The sequence below is a fragment of the Chrysoperla carnea genome, chromosome 1 (assembly GCF_905475395.1).
Source record: "Chrysoperla carnea chromosome 1, inChrCarn1.1, whole genome shotgun sequence".
NCBI classification, from domain to species: domain Eukaryota; kingdom Metazoa; phylum Arthropoda; class Insecta; order Neuroptera; family Chrysopidae; genus Chrysoperla; species Chrysoperla carnea.
Genome location: NC_058337.1, coordinates 93,933,598 through 93,939,742, shown reverse-complemented (window position 1 = coordinate 93,939,742; position 6,145 = coordinate 93,933,598).

The window sequence follows — 6,145 nt, the reverse complement described above, 5'->3', positions numbered from 1 at the left end:
TATGTATATACAAAGCGAAATGTCATTCTTTTACTCGTTGACTGAATAGGTAAATGAAATTGTAACTACAGGGGGGGGGGCGTGTTGTGGGATATTTTTTAATCTAACAATAAGAGGTTCCCGGACTGCGATTACAATTTTGTGTAGCTTTCCGGCCAGCGAGTAAATGAGTAAATTTTCGCTTTACTCAATTTATCTTTATTAATTATATATGTATACAAATTTACTAATAAAAGTTGTTTCACTCTTTAGCAGGGGAGTCAAGTTTTTTAATTATTTATTTTTATTTTATTCACTTTTGTGACAAGTTTTATTTTAAAACAATCACACATTTCTAATGTTGTCTCTCAAATAACATTATAAATAAATATATATATACACTTACCTATCTTTATAAAAAAATATTTTCATGGAATGACGTATAATTTTCAAAATAAATCGCCACTTTTTTACATTGACCATAAAAAAGTTGTTTTAATTTTTTTTTTTTATAAAATGCATTTTCTTACATTCTTATGATATTCTGATTTCTAAGTATCTTTATAATAATTTTAGAGAACTTTATTGTACATGTATCCTGAAAGATTGAGAAAACGTTGTACCACGTATAGCACACCTCAAAATAAATCGATTTGACCAAACTTATCTTAGTATAAAGTTGCTACATTTAAATATGCTAAAATGAGACATGAGGGCATCGTTTTACCAGACACTTACCCTTATAAAAATCATTATTAACATCAATTCGATGGGATAGAATGTATGGGGATATTTGTACTTAAACCTCCCAAATCACTTAGTGGCGGATTATTCACGTCGACTTTACAAAGAATGTTTGTCGCGGTACTTAAAAAGGCACTCAATATTGTAGCACACAATTCCAAAATGTATTTTCTTAATAAAATAAACCCCTAACATCACAGAAGTCCCGTAAATAATTATGATTGTGATTACTTTATCAAGTATCCATCAAAATGCTTCGGTTGCATATTTAGACTTTGCTTGTTTTTATAGATTAATGTTGTTTGGATATTCTTCAAGCTTATAATTATCACTTAATTATATGCATGGTTTCAATTTTTAAATCTTTATTTTATGAGTTTGCACAACTACAGTTTATGGAAATGTTTGCACACACGATTTTAAACGTGTTATTGTAATCTGATCTCTTTTTAAATAATAAAATAGGTAAAGAGAAAAAAAATGAAACACCAAAATTAGTAAGATAAATAATTTATTTCTATTATAAAATATTCTATTTAATATTATAATCTATACAATTTTCAGTTTTATAAATTCTGCACAATAAATTCTTAATGTTCAGAATGTTGAATTGTTCTATAAACTACACATTAAAAATTCGTTTAAATTTTACCTCTTAATCAATTTTTAAATATTTCAATATTAAATGTACTTATATTTTTTTATATTACATTTTTAAGAAGTCATTGTCAATATTACATTAGGTAATTAATTTTTTGACTGTTTGTAAGCATCTATTGCTTTTTACAACATTTACACAAACCGTTGAAATTTAACAAAGGGATTCATTGTTGAACAAATTATAATTTTCTTAATTTTGGAATGATTGACAAACTTGGTAGTATAATAGAATCCTAAAAAAATTTCGCTAAAAAAACCTATGCCGAGTGGATGAGATTACTCATCCACCCGGCATAGCTTCAATAAAATTTTGGTTTTTTTACTAGTTTTATTTTATTTTTATAAAATAATCAATATTTTATCAAATTCTTTTAACAAAATTACAGGGCTACTTATTTTTTACAAGTTCAGGAAGAATTATGTAAATATCAGCTTTTTAATCAGTTAAGTTTTATCCTGAGGAATTTTCTTATAACTTTCATAGAATATTATAAACGCTATTGATCGAAAAACCTTAAGATATACAAAATGTTAAATTAATGTAGACTAAAAATATAGTCATTAATTTTAAAAATTATTTGAACGTGTGATTTTCATTTTCATTCTGAATGTCGTGCAACTGTTAAACTTTTGTTTAATTGAACCGTAACAGATAATCATCTATCAATCTCGTGGCTGGTCTAAAGAAACTTGCAAAAATATTTTAATAAAAATTATCCCGTTGTCCACAGATCAAATTGGCTAGGAAGCGGAAATCACAATTAGGTTTTTCTTTTAAAATTAGTTGAGCCAAATATATTCGATTTCGATTATGAATGGTTCACAACTGATAATATAGTATATATATCGCGGCTTAATTGGTCTAACATACCATAATATGCTGACATATCACGGTTCCCATTTCATCGCTTTTGTCCCGGAAGGATCTGAAAAGTATTTCAGTATTGTTAGTGAATTGCGTAGATAACTTATTAAAAAATTCGTTTTCGTTTCGAAACCGCTACAATTTGGTTGGCTTTGCTATAATAAATATTTCCATAAGGTTTGCGAATAGAATGCGATTCACCTACTAATACTCCCTTATTTTGAATAATAACTCTGAAATCTTTTAGTCTCCTCAGAAGTAAAAATGAGACTTCCTATATCACCATCTACGAAAGTATATTAGGCTTCAGCAGAATAAGTAGTTTCTTACTAAACATTTTCTTTGTCCAAATAAGCAGCCCATTGTTAGCAAAGGAGGAGTAATTATTTTATCGCTTATATGACTCATTCCCTAATAGTATAAACTTAAATGAATAAGTTATTTATTTACAAAATTATGTGTATTCATAAAATCTTCCATTTTTATTTATTTTTCCCTTAAAAATAAATACTCTCACGCTGTTAAAAGCAAATGTATTACAACAATTAAACGATAATTTTTTATTATAACTGCAATAAATTAATATATTAAATATATTTTACAAATCCAATCATCAACCTTCTATTTCATTCGAATTATTTGAAACAAAAATTCTATATAGAAGGGTCTGTCTTATGTTTATCTATCGGGCTCGGAAAATTGTGCTCAGCTTTTTCCTCTTTTCTAATAGTCACGTAATGTCACGAATTCACAGTGCGTAAAGGGTTCCAAAGTCCTTTTCATCAAAAAAATTTTTTTTACGTATGAGTCAACATCGCTAATCTTTTCCGTACTGCTATCTGTAAGCGTAAAATTTTTTTGGGGCCAAAACCCCGCTTTGAGAAGGCGGAATATACTTACGATTGATGACCCAGTGCTGGCTAATATTTATGAAATTTTCTGCCTTTCTGAAATGACTCATAAAAACTATGCTTAGCCGTAAACCTAGTTATATTATCTACGTAATACGCAACTGGAAGCGCCTACAAAGTGAGAATTACGGTCTTAAGTAGATTGACAATGATAAGAAAAAATTGAGCTGAAAGTATTAATGCGCAAGTCTTATACAGACATGACAGTGTACGAGTAAAATATCCTGACTTCACCTACATGAGTTAGCTGCATGAATGGCTCCTTGACATTTTTTCTTTATAAATGCGACAATATTTCATCATTTTGTCTTGAATAATAGTATATTTAAAAAAAATCAATACAGATTCTGATTTCGTTAAAATACACTAAAAATATGTAAAATTTTAATTTGTTTCAAAATCTATTCCACATAACTTTTAAACAAACAACATTTTAGTCATTTTTAGTGATTACATTTTAACGAAAACAGAATCTTTATTGATTTGTTGTTTTACCTTATATATTATTTCTTTAGCCTGTTTTCTGTTGAACCGCGAGATCTGTAAAATTTGATAAAGGAATAAGGAATCTTTAAAATATCATAATTTACTCCTAATTTTAAAGCTTATCGTGCCAAATAATGCACCATAACACACGGGTCGTCTAGTACACTATAATTATTAAAGAACAAATGATGAAATATTGTTTGCAACACATCCATATGTCTTTCGCCAAATCGATTTTATGATCCAATGAATTGAAGAATTCAGGTCAATTTTGGTTTTTTTGTATTTCTTCTTGGAATCGTGATTAACATTTAACCTGTTGACCATTTTTTCTAACAATAAGTTTAGTATTTACAAAGATTTTACGTTCAATGTACTAACATAAATATTTGAAATATTTCGATAAAATTGAAATTTTGTATCATATTAGAACATTGAACGTAAATACTAAAATTGGGAAAGGTGGGAAAGGTACAAATGGTGAGAAGATAAATTTTAGTAAATTTTATTACCTACAACTTTGCATTTTATAAAAATTCATTGATAATTTCAACTATCAATATTCATCTACAAATTTCCAAAATTAAAGCGATGATGAATCCTATCTTATTAATGGTACATTGAACTATAAAGAGCCTTTTTCTCCAGAAAATCAGATTTGCTCTCTTTATTACTGTGTTGATGGAATAAGGTTAATACCTACGAAATATACCTTTTCTTATCCCTTTTTATTCCGTTATAAAAGTTAGCTAAAAAATTCAATCAAAGCAATTTTGATGATGTAAGAAATAATAAAAAAATAAAATCATAAATAAAAAAAGAACACTGTCAAAACACTGGTATAAAATTATAATAAAAATAATAATAACAAAACAGAATGATTTTTTCTCACAGTTTTCAGCATGGGAACGAGGACATTATTTAAAAATCTTTTCATCTTAATTAAAATACAGTTGCTAATTACAAAGTCGTCATTTTCTATTGTTTTCAATAAAATTCATTCAAAAAAGAAAAAAAAATTCTCACAAAAGATCATATTTAAAGATTAAATAGGTACCAACCACTACTACTTCCTCTCTCAATAATTGTAACAAACACAAATAATATAATTTTATTGTATTGTTGTTCTCGAAGATCTACTTATTTTATTAATTATAATGTATTATTATTTTAGAAAAAAAAACATATTTTCTGTGGGAATATCTAATTCTTACAAGAACATTCTTCCACAATTGTTTTATAATAATTTTCTCTTTTTTGCTACTTGCTTGTACGAAAAAAAAATGTATTTGCTTTTTGAATAAAATATAAAAAGATTTATTAATCTATTTTATTAAGCATTAGGTATATTAAATTTTTTGCATCGTGTCGATTTAAACTATTAATGCGCGGTCTATCGTTTTTAGACCGCGCATTTTCTGTTGAACACGGCCAATAAAGTTTTAAATTTGAATGTAAAATTGATAAACTGTTATCATTAACTTTAATTATAGAGCTTAGGCTGCTAGAATCTTTCAAAGTATACCGGCTGCAAAGTCTCGCATATTCATCCCTTATATAACTTATTGATTTTCTATTCATAAATAATTCAGTATAACCAGTTGAACTGAATTAAAATATACACGATGTATTTGAAAAATTATTCCTTTTAAATCCAAAATATCTTGTTGAATGTGACACTTGAAATGTTGAATGTTCACTTTTCTTAGTCAATCGGTCTAGTCAATTTAAAGAACTCGTTTTCAGCTTTCGATTCCAAAAAGTTTCGGTTTCGAAAGTTAGTTGCTCAGACTTATTCTCATTACTGATAAAAGATGGAGAAACACTTCGAATAAACAAGTTGTTCCTTATAAGATAACTAAAAACATGTTATAGGCATTCTTTTCAAAAATGAATACATTCGATAGAAATTGAATAACATACTATCATAAAATTTTTAGCACTCGATTTATGCCAAATGTATTCGTTTTCGAAAAGAAGGTTGCAATAAAAGCATATGATTATTTCATAAGGTAACATCTTTTTAATTTAAATCTTTCTTATATTACGAGTGATGAGAATGAGTTCTAAAAAGACTATGTCAGATTTATCGATGTTTTTTCTGCTTTTGATTTCGAAATGATTTATTCATGCTCGTTCTCATAGCCAGTGAAAGCTAAGGAAACAAACTTTTATATTGATTATTTTAAACATTTTCCGAAAAATGAATACTTATGGAAATCGATTTCAAAAATTTTTATCGATTTCTTTAAATTCATTTTTCGAAAAAAAAAAAAGTATCTAACAAAAGTTTTTGTTTCTATCCGTGATTACATCCATTTAAGAAACAAACAAAAAGTTAAATTTTTAAAGTTATTCTTGTCTTTATTTTTAAAAAAACTTTTATAAATTATAAAAATAATAATTAGTTATTTAACCATCAATTTTCATATAAAATTTTGGTTGATTGTATTTGTAAAAATCAAAATAATTTAAAATACACAGTTCCATGTTTGAAAAA